We start from the raw sequence: 15,040 nt of genomic DNA on the forward strand, positions 1-15,040 counted from the left end.
TCTCTCTCTCCCTCTCTCAAATAATAAACAAAATCTTAAAGAAGAAGACGAAGAGGCAGAAGCCTTCAAGTCATGGGCCGAAGGTGACCTCAACCTCCAAAGGCTGACCCTGGCCGTGTCAGCCACACAGGCTACGTGGCTGACCCTGCTCCGAGCAGTGGCCGGAGACGATGGGCCCTGGGGAGGAGGCTTAGAGGCACCTCAGGTATCCTGATGGTGTGGCTGAAATACTCATTTCACAATCTTGAAAATCATCTTACAGAGGCGTCATGACGATTCAAATGTGAATATCCACATTTGAATAGGGTGAAAAGAGAGTGATCGGTATGTTCCAGGTTTGGGGCCGCCCCTTGTACGCTGCCGCCACGTGTGCACGTGCACTCACAGGCCCTACTAGAGCTTACGGAAATACAGCATGTGCGGTTATATTCGAACTTCAGAACAGTTTTTCAGTAAGAGTGTGTCCCTGATTTTATCTAACAACCCCAGTCACACGATAACTTAGATATACAGGAAAAAACACATTGTTTCTTTACTCTGAACTTAATTTGGTCTCCTCGCAAACTCCCCTTGCCCCGAGCAGGGAAACTAAACGATACACCCTCATCCCGGCCCAACTGGAAGCTGGACTCGTCTCGGTTGTTGGAACAGTCCCTTGGGGTAATGCTCAGTCTCTTGACATACGTTGCTCCCTGTCTCAGAGGTTATTTTTATTTCCAAGGCCCGACTGCTCTGCCTAAATAGTGTCTGAAGGTCTGGGAGGTGAGTGCGGGTCCTTGAGCACCCTGTCCCCTGGTGTCTGGGCTCTGTCCCTGGTCACCCCTGTCACTGCTGAATCTGGTCACTGTGTTCAGAGTTGGCCTGGACCATGCCCCTGGGGATCCCTAGGAACCTTCCCCCTGGCAGATGTAGGCTCTGATTTGTTCCCATTCATTTCAGATACTGTCTGCCAAGTTGTCCATCTCAGCAACGCCTGGCCCAGGGGTCTGCCCCAGGATCGTCTCACACCCTCACCTGCTCATTCCACGTCTCCCGGCTGGCATCTCCCATCTGCCTAACTTAAGGTGGGCCAGGCCCTCCTCACAGTGGCCTTTCCCTAGAGATTCACAGGGTGCAGTGGAGCCAAGATTCCCCGACTCCCTAAATATCACCCTCATTTACCTCACATGCTTGGCCTCTTCTCCCTGAGGCCAGAGAGGTGAAACTAGACTTCTCTCTGAAAGCTTTGCTCTGACCTGCCACCATTGTTCCGCTCATTCCCGCAAGACCCTGGAATGGCAAGGACTGGCCTTTCGCGCTCTTCTTGTTCTGCTGTGTCTCCCTTCTATAACTGCAGGCCTCCTGGCTACCTTAGGTGGGAGGGGTATTCCCCTTGCATTGTGGGAAGAGCTGATACTGGAATCCTCCAGAATTAACCCTGGATAGGTTACAGTGGTCGATCCCAAAAGTGTGGCATGGACCAGGGACTCCTATGAAATGCAAATTATCTGGCCCTCCTCTAGATGCTTCTGTACTGTATCAGATATTCTGGGGTGTGGGCCTAGCAGTGGGTGGTTTACCGAGTTTTCTGGGTGATTCTGGTATACCATAAAGAGCCACAGCTTTAAGGATTTCAACAAAATTTCTCACTCCCTTGCTGATGGTTTGTTTCTATGCCCCCATCTAGTTGATTTATTAACTTGCTAGATACACTTGAAACATTTTACAGTTAAAAACAAGGAATCTGGAGCCTTAAAGGGAATGGCAGTTCTGACATAGGGTACAATGTGGATAAACCTTGAGGACTTTATGCTAAATGTAACAAGCAGCCACAGAGAGGCCACTGCTGTCTGTTCCACTATGGGAGGTACCTAGAGTGGTCCATTTAATAAATCTGGAAAGTAGCATAGCGATTGCCAGGGCCGGGGGGGGGGGGGGGTGCTGGGCAGCTATTGTTGATCCCCGGGTGACTCAGTGGTTTACTTAGCGCCTGCCTTTGGCCCAGGGCGTGATCCTGGAGTCCCGGGATCGAGTCCGAGTCAGGCTCCCTGCATGGAGCCTGCTTCTCCCTCTGCCTGTGTCTCTGCCTCTCTCTCTCTCTCTCTCTCTCTCTGTGTGTGGGTCTTTCATGAATAAATAAATAAAATCCTTTAGAAAAATTAAAAAAATACTGTTACTAAAGCAAAAAGTAAAATCATGAGTTAAAAATGGCTTTAAAATGGAGATCCCTGAGGGTGGCTCAGCATTTGAGCACCTGCCTTCGGCCCAGGGCGTGATCTCAGAGTCCTGGGGATCGATTCCCACCTTGGGCTCCCTGCATGGAGCTGCTTCTCCCTTTGCCTGTGTCTCTACCTCTCTCTCTCTGTATCTCTCATGAATAAATAAATAAAATATTTTTTAAAAATGGCTTAAATTCTTAAGCCAAAAGGTGTTGATTTGAGGAAAGGTCATGTGGCTGACTCAGTTGGTTGCCCATGGAACGTAATCCTGGACTTCAGATTTCAGATGTAAATTTTGAAACAGATGCCCCTGGTAAATTTGGATATTTTACAGGATTTTAGTTTAGTTTCTGAGCTAACTAAAACATGAGAAGAACCCGGTCAAATAGACCTGAGTCTAGAGTTCAAACAGAATAGTTGGTCTCAGCATGGCTATTGAGATAAAAAATAATATATACTTGGAATTTTTGCATATCTCAGGCTAAAAGCCTTGGGCATAAATGAACTCCTGGTGGCGTTTATCCTTCTACCTGAAAAGTGTTGGCTAGCCATCAGCTTCTTCCCATCTACCAGAAGGATGAGCCCTGGGAAGGGTCTGGCAGTTCAGTCTATTGGTGTGAATAGAAGGTCTTGCAGGTCCCTTTACTGTTCTACTCTTAAAATCACTTGGCAATTAGTGAGCCCGTCTTCCTTACAGGCAGCAACAAGAGGTTGGTATTGGCAGACGGTAGGGCATTAGATACCCATCCACCTCCTGAGAATATATGTTAATTGCTCATGCAATAAAATAATATTCTTCTCTATAAACAGTTCATGTTTTCTCAATCTTGTTAAAAGGAGAATGAAAGCCTTTTTAGAGAACTCTTAAGTAAAAACAATGAATCTACTATGCAGCACACAGTTTCAATAAAAGTTCCCTACAACTTCTTTATAATCCACTTGCCACCAGGAAGTCTCCTGGTGCATTGCTTTAAAAATAAAAGTACCTGTGGGGTGCCTGGTTGGTTCAGTTGGCAGAGCATGAGACTCTTGATTTCAGGGTCTTGAGTTCAAGTCCCACATTGAGCAAAGACATTATTTGAAAAAAGAAAAAGTACCTACGTAATAAACATCAGCTTTCAATACCTTACCACCGCCACCAACCCTCATAATGTGAAATATGAATACCCAGTCAGAGTCTAAATTGAGTAAGGTTCATTATGCTCCTTGTTAAGAATTAGAGTTTATCATAGTCTTATTTAAGACTTAAGAAAATACCCCATTTGCTAATTTTAAGAGAGGTTGTATAGTCCGATGGAAAAATACCTGGGCTTTGTAATAGCCCTGCCTTTGAATCTACACTTTTCATGTCTTAGGTGTGGATCTAGCTGCATAACCTACTGCAGTATGGTTTTCCTTAGTTGTATGGTTGGTATAAATTTTATCTTAATTGTATATCAGAGGATTTTCATATCCTTATATGAGATATTCTCTACAGAGTAGCAAGTACATGTTTGGCATATGTATCCATCTAGGAAATACCAGGTATTGAAAATAATAGATATGTGGAAATAGCAAGCATCAGAATCTAAAGAAGTACTTGGCTAAGCTTGTGGGCTCCATCTTATTGTTGGATTCACCATAATTCTTACTGGTTGTACCTTTATTTATTTAAACCCAGTTTTGGGCAGCCCTGGTGGTGCAGCGGTTTAGCAAGTCCCACGTCTCGCTCTCTGTGTGGAGCCTGCTTCTCCCTCTGCCTGTGTCTCTGCCTCTCTCTCTCTCTGCATCTCTATGAATAAATAAAATCTTAAAAAAAAAAAACCCAGTTTTATTTTTTCAGACCTGAAGCAACTAAATCTATTATTAATTTCTCATGGTTAAGATTTGAACAAGGCCACAACAGGCAAAACTTATTGATGATGGAGGTCAAAAGTGGGGGATGGGGAGTCTGGAATAGGCTGGAAAAGTCTGGAAGGAACCTTCCGCAGATGCTGGACATATTCAATGTCATATTTACCATTTATATAAGATTAGTGTACTTTATATACTCTGTATATGCTACACATCTTAATACAAATTTTATTTTTTTTAAAAGATTTTACTTACTTACGAGAAGCGCAGAGAGAGAGAGAAGGGCAGAGACACAGGCAGAGGGAGAAGCAGGCTCCATGCAGGGAGCCCGAAGTGGGACTCGATCCCGGGTCTCCAGGGTTACAACTCAGGCCGAAGGTGGTGCTAAACCGCTGAGCCACTGGGGCTGCCCTTAATACAAATTTTAAAAATGATTTGAAATAGGTGCACATAAGGCTTGGAAGGTCTACCTACACATGCCAAATCTACTATGAAAGCTATTCAAATTTATTTTTAAAATGCAACTCATTGAATTTAATAAAATTCTTTGCAGAATTTGAAAACTACCTCTTGGCCTGCAAACACTTGTTTAATCTGTGTTCAAATTCTGAATGTTTTACCTAAGAATCTGGTCTTCCGTCTTCTGGAAAAACATCTGATCTGGCAGCAGTGGCTTGGAGCTATGTGTACCCAAGTCAGGTGAGGTGGGGCCTCACAGCTTCCTATGATCTTAAACCTGCCACTTTGATTGTTTATTCTGTCTGCCTGGCCTGGTGGGCATCTGAGTTTGCCAGTCTTGGTAGCTCAAGTACGGGTTGGCTAGTTATCTTTCTTTTCCTTTCCAGCCGATTGTCCAGACTGAGTCTTTCCCGGGAGAGTGATGGTCAACCCTTTCTAATACTAAACTAAGGCAGGGAGTTACTGTGTCTTGCACTCCTGACCTTTCCAGGGCCCGTCATCGCAAGCATGCATGAAATGCTTGCCAAGTGACTGAAAACCCCTACATACTGTGCTGACTGCCCACTCTTCTATGTCTCCTGTCACGTTTCTTTTCAAGGCATGTGGGTTCACGAGCCCCACTGTGATCCAAACTGCCTTTTTCTACCACAAGATGGAGGACAGGGAAAGTGAGAGGAAGAATGTTCTCCACACTGTATGTTTAAATTATGATTTGAAGCAGGTTTTATTATACCAAATTATCATCAGGCTAATTGCTTGACAGCCTCTCTCGTTACTGTTGGCTGGCGCCATCAAACTGATCTGCTCTGCTGATAGCTGGCTGGGGGCAGCATGGCACGTTCTTCCTAGGGAGAAATCTGCCAGCTGGAACAATACCCCAAACTCCTAAATATTGTATATGCCAAACACATCCCATTTTTAAGTCATAACAAATCTAACAGATACACTAGTGCTTAAGAGCATATACTGTGAAATCAGGCTGCCTGGGTTCAACTCCTGTCATCACCACTTGCTAGTTTTATGATCGTGGGCAAGTGTTTAACCTCGCCTTAGCTCTACAGCAGGTATTATAGTCATAGTACTTTTCTAGTAGTGTTGTTGGAAGAATTGAAACAAAATATGTGAAGTACTTAGTATCCTTCTTGCTACATAGTAGGTGCCCTGCTCACAAGCTAAGTCCATATGTAAGTATAGAAATGGAATTCATTTTTATAGTAGCTGCGCAATTTTCCTAGAGATTGAAATGACTTATCAGTAGTGTTGTAATTAGTGTTCTGTAGTACTCTTTCTCTTGTTTCCTTTTCATCCCCAAAGATAAAATGTGAATCCAAATATAATTCCTCTATCTGCTATTCTTAGCACTAAATGGTAACTTGGGGTTCGCCATCTGGGATGTCGGGACTTTGAAGGCATGACTGAGCTCAAGGCTGTGGTTTGCTGCCTTCTGGCCACTAACATTCTTGTGAAGAAATATCTAGGTTGCCCCAGAGGATCAGAGAATATGAAGAGAGAAAAGGAGAACAGGAATGATATGTTCCTTTGGTTTGTTCATCTCTGAGGTCAAAGGTAGCACCATAGAATCAGAATTTAAATCGAAAAGCGTGGCTCTCATGAATAACACCAGCAACGAAAAAAATATCATGCCTTCGGATTTCTGATTTATGTCCTACAGTTATTATGCAGGAAAGATATTGCAATGTTAATACTTTGGACTTGATTGACATCTTTTATGACTCTAGGAGGCCTAAAGGCATTATCTCATCAACCTTGATGTTGGTGTGTGGTCAGATTGGAATAAAAAAATGTTTGCCTGAGTACAAAGTGAGCATGGCTCAACTGCTCCTGCGTCCACTTCCCTTAGAGTGCCCTCAAGGATCTCACTCCTTCAGACATACTTGTAGTTCTCCAGCGAATACAGTTTCCCATGAAATTAAACAAAAATGGGCTAGAAAAGAGAAACTGAGCTTATTAAGTTTCTTTTTAGGCTTACTGCCCAGTTTTCTTTCAGCCTGGAACTTCTATGTGGGGATTTGCAGAGTTGGGCTAAACTAATTCTGAACTTCATAGAAGTTTTATTTTTTATTTTTTGCCTTACACATCATCACCTTTGTCATTATCACTATCCTTGCCAGTGTGATCTATTCTACATTGCCTCTTCCTTCTAATGAAACAGTGTGATTTCTAGAAGTAAGATGTGCAGGGTACCAGTTCTACCTGAATTATTTAGGTGACTATCAAGCTTAATCTAGTTATTGAGCATCTAATATATGTCAGTCATTGCTCTCGATGCTTAGGAGTCAGGCATGATTAAAACAGACATCTCTGTCCTCAGCGAGCATTCTTGTGAGCAGAGGAAATGACTAACACACACAATACATATGTAAATTATACAGTATGTTAGAAGGTGGTGAGTCCTCTGTGTAAAGAAAGCAGCCCAGAGGCCAAGAGGTTGTTTGTATCTCCTCCATTCATAAAATTCTTTCAATTCCTCCTGGGAATGTTGAGGACAAACTTTTAATTTTTTTTTCAAATTTTTAATTTTTAAAAAACATACTCTATATAGCATAATGTATAGAGAAGTTGAATCACTATGTTGTACACTTGAAACTAATGTAACAGTGTGTCAACTATACTCAAGTTAAAAAATTAAAAATAATATAAAGATAAAAGCATACTCTGTAAAAGTACTTTGAGCTTCTGGAGCATATCAGAAAAACATAAGGCCTGGCACGTAAGTGCCCTGCAGGCAACCAAATCTACTTTATGCAGTGGATGAGTCTACCTTACACGGCTGGAGAACAGTGTAACCGTGATGCATGGCCACAGAGAAATTGAAAATAAGTGAAACCACATTTTCTTCATTATGTTGTAAGGCTTTCTCTCCACAGATCCTTATCTCTAACCACAAACAAGCACCCTACAGGAACATGTGCAAATCATTAAGGAAAAATACCAGTGGAAATCTGGTGTTCTGGAATCAAGGCTCTCTATCTTGGTCTGCAGTTTATCAATAGTAACATAAAACTCTCCTGCCTGTGGGTTTGTTTTTAAAAAGGTAATCCGAAGAAAGCAGGATGTGGGGCAGCCCCGGTGGCTCAGCGGTTTAGTGCCGCCTGCAGCCCGGGGTGTGATCCTGGAGACCCGGGATCGAGTCCCACATCGGGCTTCCTGCATGGGGCCTGCTTCTCCCTCTGCCTGTGTCTCTGCCCCTCTCTTCGCTCTCTCTGAATGAATAAATAAATAAATCTTGAAAAAACAAGATGTCCCTGAGTAGATGAGCTGCTAGCTTTTAGAGAAAAGGAATAGTAAAATGCCATATTTCTTTAAAATCTCATCTAGTGATCTTTTTTCTCTTTACCACAGATATTAGTGCTGTTCTGGATTAGAGTGAGGACTAGAGCCCAGAGATGATAAGCATGTTGTTCAAGGTCACTTAGCAGTTCAGTGGCAGAACTAGAAGGGAGAGGCCAAGCCCCACCTCTGGGCTCCACAGCTCTGCTTCTAGATTAGACCATCGATGTGTCATCAAAGACGAACTGGGTAACCTTCTACAGCCAATTGCCAGGGAAGCCAGGTAGGAAATGAATGAGAAGTCTAAGATGTTTGTGAAAGTGTCCGGATTCTCCATTAGAAATCTGAAGTAGAAGAAGCAGGAACTAGAAGATGGGGCTGAGGGCAGGGGTTTCTGGGGGCAGAGGGTGTCCCCAAGCAGACAGCGTGGTGTGGGTAGTCTCTTTCCTAATGAGGGGGAGCTGGTGCACATTCCACCGAAGTAATGTGCAGTGACCGTGGCGGGCGTCACTTCCAGAATTGAGGACCCGAGCAGACGTCACTGTCGTTCTACCCATGAGTGGCCGCCAGACTATGACAGTGGGTGATAGGGACACTCAGTGAGCTGTGTCCCTTCACGTCCCGGTGCAGGTGGGAGAGTGCTCATCCCGCCCATGTCACTATTACCGGGTAGTGTCTGGGCTCTTCCCGAGGGCGGGCACTGTGCCAAGTGCTTTACTTATATTATCGTGTTTGGTCCTCACATCAGATTCTATTATCAGCCCCATTTCTGAGGAGAGAAAACAGAGGTTTGGAGAGGTTTAGTAACCAGCCCAGGGTCACAAAGCCGGAGAATGCCAAGATCAGGATTCAAATTCTCCTTGGCGGAGGGTGGTGGCCCAGGGTGGCGGTGCAAGGCACAGGCCCTGCAGTCACGTGGCCACAGTGTGACTCCCGACCCGCTGCCTGCTGGAAATTGTTCAACACGTTGCTTAACCTTCCCAAGCCCCTGTGTCTTCCTCTGTGAAGTTGCAACAATAATTATAGTATTTATAGAATTGTGGTGATGATTAGAGAATGAAACATAGTGACTGGTGGCATGTGATTCATTACCAGTTGTTAGCTGTAGTTCAGCTGCGGGTTAAATCAGTGCAATTGCTATTGCAGTAGAACAAAAATGGTAAAATACTAACAATTTAGTATGGCTCAATCTAATACCACATAGATATCCATTCTTTGTAAATATAGTGGTTCCCTATTCATCTCAAAATTTGTGAAAAGGCAGGTGATTAAGTGCTTCAACATCATTTTTTTCTTTTACTTGTCTGCTTCTTTTAGCTTCTCTAAAGAATCACATGGAGAAGTCTTCTCTTCTAATGTCACAGCAGCCAGGAGGACCTTACACAAAACATGCAGTTCCCAGAGCCACTAATCTGTTGAGGATGTTGCCACCAGGGACTTGGAGGAGAGTGGGTTTGAAGTGAGTTTGGATTGCACAGAGCAGCACTAGGAGGAAAAGACTGATGAAATGGAGAGGGAGGAGATTTCTGGCCCCTTTAAACTAGTGTGAGTGTTCTGCTGTTTGACGGAATGGCATTCCCATTGTAGATGGGGGATTGTGATAAACAGACATTTGTCATTCTGCCCCTTGGAGGCAAGCTCCTGGTCCCCAGCAGGAGGCTGTTAACTTTGACACATTCAGAATGAATATTGTGGCCTGACTGCTCTTGACTTCTGGGTTGGTGGGGGTAGTGTCTGATGGAAGGACTTGCAACTTAGTTGTGTTTGGGGTGAGAAGTTGCAGGGTGAGGAAGGAAAAACTGGGATAAGAATTTTGCCTTCTAAAAAAAAAAAAAAAGAATTTTGCCTTCTTAGAAGGAAAGACAGCTACTTTGGGGACAATGCGTCTGTGGTGCAAGATCCAGTGGCATGTTTCTCTGCTCTGCAAGATGATTTTTCTGCCCAACACTGACTGCTGTTCTCATCCTGCACTTGCTTCAATCCTATTTCCTTCTAATTCACATTATAGAAATCTAAATAGCTCTGCAATTCGAGTGGAACATTCTGGAGAGACAATCTTTCTTGTTAATATAGTAACTTTTAATTTAATTTAATTTATTTATTTGAAAGAGAGACAGAGATAGTAAGAGAGAGAGCGCAAGCAGGGAGGAGAGGGAGAAGCAGGCTCCTCACTGAGCAGGGAGCCTGACTGGGGCTCAGTCCCAGGACCCCAGGATCATGACCTGAGTTGAAGGCAGATGCTTAACTGACTGAGCCACCTAGGCACCCCAGGAACTATCTTTTTTTTTTTAAGATTTTATTTATTTATTCATGAGAGACACAGAGAGAGAGACAGACAGACAGAGAGGCAGAGAGGCAGAGACACAGGCAGAGGGAGAAGCAGGCTCCATGCAGGGAGCCCGAGTGGGACTCGATCCCGGGACTCCAGGATCACGCCCTGGGCTGAAGGCGGCACTAAACCACTGAGCCACCAGGGCTGCCCCCAGGAACTGTCTTTAAATAAAATTAGTCTCACCTTTGAAATGTGATCACATTTTCAAGGATTCTTTAGACTTTCTTGGTGTCTAGAATGGAGATTACTACTATACTGAGAGTATATGCCCTGTGATTTCAGACTTCTGCTGTGTATGTGTGCACACACACAAGTGTGTATCTGGGGGCATGCTCCCTTTCTTTCTTCTTTTCTTCCACATCTAAAAATTAAAAGTGTTCTTAAGATTTTTTAGCAAGGTTTACAGATTAGCCTTGGGTCCTATAATTTGTTTTTTTCTCACCACAGCAGCTGTTAACTAATGAAAATGCATTTACATACCCACACACTCAGACACACTTGGAGACTGTTTTTTTTTTTTCTGTGTGCACTATTCCTTTTCTCTCTCTTTGTGTCTATGGTTACTGTTAGGCTGACCCATACAGTCTGGGGCAAATACCAAAACTTGAATTAAGTGCTACTTCTCCATACAGCTGCAAAGGATTGCAGTTTCAGAGGCTCAGATGATAGATTTAAGCAAAATTCCTCTAGCTTGTAGTTTAGGAAACCTATAAAGATTCTATCCACAAAGGTGAGCTCCATGGCATTTGACTGTACTGAATTTTAAAATGCAGTGCTCTAATGTTGTTTGTTTGTGTGTGTGTGTGTGTGTGTGTGTGTGTGTGTTTAAATAAACACTATGTTCGTAAATTACTCTGGGTTGATTTTTACAGTATTGAATTTTTACAGCATTGAATTTTATTGTTGGAAACAAGGACCATTGAAAGATTTTTCTTAATTTGATTCTCCCTTGCCTTCTCCTGGTTTCTGTGAGGAGCTGTTGCTGGCAAAAACCATAATTAATTATTAAAAACTGAACTTCTCCCGGGATGCCTGGGTGGGTCAGTGGTTGAGCATATGCCTTGGGCCCAGGGCATGATCCCAGGGTCCTGGGATCGAGTTCCTCATCGGGCTCCCTGCGTGGAGCCTGCTTTTCCCTCTGCCTGTGTTTCTGCCTCTCCCTGTGTGTCTCTCATGAATAAATAAATAAAATTCAAAAAAGCCAACTGAACTTATCCAGCCCGAAAGGCAAGGGCTGGGAGGAAGAGCAGACAGGGGCACTCCATGATCAAAGCTGGCAAAGCCATTCATTCTTCCTTACCTGCTTTGTCATTAGGGTGCATGCTGTCGCAGTGAGTCAAGGGACCCAGGGGAGACCCTGTGTGGGGAGGGCAAAGATGGCTTTACCCTTAGCACAGGCTCTCCTTACAGCAGCTTGACAGCTTTCCCGGTGCGCGGGCAGGACAGGGCTCAGGGCCTGGCCACTGCAGAAACCGGTTCTCGGGCACTTCCTCTTCCAGGGGGGCCTGCTGCTGTCAGGCAGGCCGGCTGGCCATTGGCTGGGGGGAGGGCAGTAACCCGAACTGCCTTTTGTACTTGCCTAATCAGGGCAGCCCTTTGATTGCAGGTTCCGAGCAGAGGTGCCTGGCGGTGTGGGACACCTGTGTCTTAGCTCCCGCCTTCGCCTTCCGGGCGGTGGGTGAGAAGCAGTCCTGTCCCACCTCCCTTGAGTCACCGAACCCCCTGGCGGCCCAGTGCGGCCCAGTGGCACGCTGGACAGAGATACCTAACAGATAACCGAGGATAATGGAAATGCTGGCCTAGACTTCCCTTAAGGTAAGTCCATTTTAAACCAGATCTTTCTCGACATTATCTCTACATTGATCACGACAGAAATGCCAGTAGTGAGGAGGTAAATGAAAGAGAGGCAGGGAAGTTGTTTAGCGTAGACCTTTATGATGAAATTGCTGTGGTGTTCAGCCACCAGATGCACTGGCAAAACGATACCACGGCATACGTAACGATGTAAATGGGGGCAGGGGGCTTAATGAATTATTGTAACCCTTGCAGGCAGTTGACACTCATTGTGCACTCCTTCCTATTTGATGAGAAACTCAAGTGATCATAGAAGAAAGTAACTTTCAATTAAGGCCAGAAATACATATGCCAGCTCATACAATAAAATAAAGTTAGTTTGAGTATCTTGGCTCCTTTCGATTATGCAACCCCAGGATTTATAGTGTAATTCTGATTCTCACTTATTTTTAAAGCTGTCTTTAACTTTTCCTCTTGTGATATGAAAGCAGTTTTTCTTTTTATGGTTTGTTCAACATGGTAGAATCAGTGAATTTCACTTCAGTGAGGGGGTTGATTGTATCGGCTTGGCTCCCTTTGCTCATTCTGATGTTAAAAAAAAAAAAAAAAGGCAGGTTCTAAAAGCAAGCACCTAAATTTGAGCAAAGTGAGATACTTAGGAATATTAAGCTCTATCTTTTTCTTACATTTTTTTATTTTTTTATTATTTTATTAAGCTCTATCTTGATTTCATTTTCCTTGTAGTTTGATTGACAGATACTTCAGGGATCATCCTGTCTCCCCTCTTGGATTGCTGTCAGCATACATGTAGTTCCAGGATTTAATAATTTGAAGTTGGTAAAAAAAAAAACAACTAGTGGTTTGGAACCAGTGCTTATACCCCTGCCTGTTTTGTTGTGATAGGGAGGAAGTGATTTCCTCTTTGATTTTGATATTTTTAATGAAAACTCTCTATAAATGGGTAAAGGTCCATTTATAAATCCAAAGAGGTTCTGAGACTACTATTCCTACCATATGGATTCCAAAGATATAAACACCTTCACGAAACAAAGATTTCTTCATTTACCAATTCCAAATGGTTCTGTTCAAGTAGTAAATGATAATATAGAGAATAGATAGAGGTGGTAAAAAAGCAGATAAGCATTTAGAAACCCTTCACTTGCCATCTATGCGAATTATCCTGAAATATATCTTTTTCTTCCAATATTTGTAGCCAGTTGGAAATTTCCATCTTTCTTGTCTGTTAGATAATTTGCTTTTATAAAAAACATTTTCCTACAATAAGTTCAACATCATAGTAATACTAAGTATAAGTACTAAAAATGACTGCTTTGATGAATGAAAGCATCAGAACATTACCTAGGGACTGAAGCATGGTCATGGCACAGGTCTACAGTAATCATTTTAAATATAATATGTATGCAAATAGCACAGATGGTTGATGACAATTGAAAAAATAGATTGGTTGGTAGGTAGATAGGTAGATGCCAAGTGAATTTGAGAGGTTAAAGGAGAAATGGGTGTTGGAAAGCTAAATAAATAATGTATATTTAGCATGAATTTAAATTTCAAAAATCTTCCCTTATGAATTAGAACCTAGAGAGTGTACAAACCAAGATGCTTTCCTGGGTTAAAGATAAGTCATTTTTGTATAGAGAAGGATAAATACTGACTTAGCCCCAATCATGATCTTAAAAACACACACACAAAACACTATTCATAAAACCCCCGCCCGGTGTTTTAAAAGGTACAGACAGGAAGAGAGAGCTAGCTGAAAAACCTCTTTATCTCTAATTAAAAAATAAAGTCACAGAAACCTCGCATTCCCTATTAAGAGTATAGAAAGCCCTTGTACATATCTGCAGAGTACCGGGGGACCCTCAAATATGAAATTTAACACAGTTGTTAATAACTAAGACACACACACACACACACACAGACACACACACATTTCATCCCAAGACCACTATCATTAGAGGGTTAGATTGGGGCAGGGAATTAAGTATCTTAAGTTCATTTTCTTCCCCAGGGAAAATTTTTTAAAATATCCTTTCTGCCGTTAAAAATAAAGTATCCTTTCTGGAGCTGTGGAATGCCTGCCCACCTCCCTGGAGTACAGCGTGGTGAGAGTCCCCTCTGGTGTTGTGGACGGCACACAATAGGGCATAATAGAGTGCGCTCAGCCTTCCCTTCCCAGACACACATCGTGTGTCCCATTAGCTCTGCCTGAAATGTGCAGTTATCCAAATGATAGCTGCCTTTGTCAGGCAGTCTCTCCCTCCCCAGTCTTGTCCTCTCCCTCTCCACCCCCTTCAAAATGGCCCCAGATCTCAGCCTTTTGCCCCTGACTTTGCTGAGCTGGGCAGGCCTGTGAGCTCAGAAGCTGGAATAGCTGGGTGAAATCTCCCTTTGCTCAATGGCCATGGGGACAGACAAGCAAGATGGGGTTCCCTGGCGCTAGACACATGGAAACAGAAGCATCTTCCCATGTTCACTCCTTAAATGTCTCTGGTTAATAGGAAAAAGTTGGCACTCCTTGTTAGGCCAAGCCTCTAGAAGGCATGTTTTAAACAATAACCACAGCAACTTCCAGCATTCCTAATGTTCACATTTTGGAGACAAGGGGGTAACTATACCACAGGACAAACCGATGGTTTTGGAAGAAGCAGGGACCGAAGCAGTCTTGAGTCATTTTGCCTCTCAGTTGGACAGATTAGATGAAAAAATAAATGTCAAATGATGGTGACAGTGACTGTGGTATTCGTAGCTTATCATCTGATATCACTGGGGGAAAAGCTTTTTAAAAACTTGTGTGAACTGAAATGGGTAAGATTGCTCTGATGTCCTGACAAGTGATCAAGTGAGCACTGGTGCCAGACATCTGAAGTAGGATAGGACGTTGCTCGTACACTCCAGGCCTGGTTTTATTTTTTTATTTTTTATTTTTAAGATTTTATCTATTTATTCATGAGAGACACAGAGACACAGGCAGAGGGAGAAGCAGGCTCCTCACAGGAAGCCCGATGTGGGACTCGATCCCTAAACTGGGATCACGCCCTGAGCCAAAGGCAGATGCTCAACCGCTGAGCCACCCAGGCGTCTCGAGGCCTGGTTTTAAAGTGACAACTCTGGG

At 43.4% G+C, this 15,040-nt stretch overlaps 1 protein-coding gene and 1 long non-coding RNA gene across 5 annotated transcripts in view; one reads left to right on the top strand and one right to left on the bottom strand.

The window, feature by feature from the left end:
- LOC144304109 (uncharacterized) overlaps positions 1-11,881 on the bottom strand; it is a 56,684-nt gene extending 44,803 nt beyond the window's left edge. The window contains exons 1-2 of the long non-coding RNA XR_013371082.1: positions 11,414-11,881; positions 4,287-4,442 (exon numbers count right to left, since the gene is read on the bottom strand). This is a non-coding gene — a long non-coding RNA (uncharacterized LOC144304109). The remainder of the gene's footprint in view (positions 1-4,286; positions 4,443-11,413) is intronic.
- Positions 1-15,040, top strand: part of SHROOM3 (shroom family member 3) — a 325,226-nt gene that overhangs the window by 140,164 nt on the left and 170,022 nt on the right. For 3 of the 4 annotated variants that reach the window (XM_077882555.1, XM_077882554.1, XM_077882556.1), the window contains exon 1: positions 11,690-11,928. The exons of the other annotated variant lie outside the window; for it this stretch is intronic. The gene's annotated coding sequence lies outside the window, so the exon portion shown is untranslated. Of the gene's footprint in view, positions 1-11,689; positions 11,929-15,040 lie in introns of those variants that run through there. 4 annotated transcript variants of the gene reach the window in all.

The sequence above is a fragment of the Canis aureus genome, chromosome 33 (genome assembly GCF_053574225.1).
Source record: "Canis aureus isolate CA01 chromosome 33, VMU_Caureus_v.1.0, whole genome shotgun sequence".
NCBI lineage: Eukaryota > Metazoa > Chordata > Mammalia > Carnivora > Canidae > Canis > Canis aureus.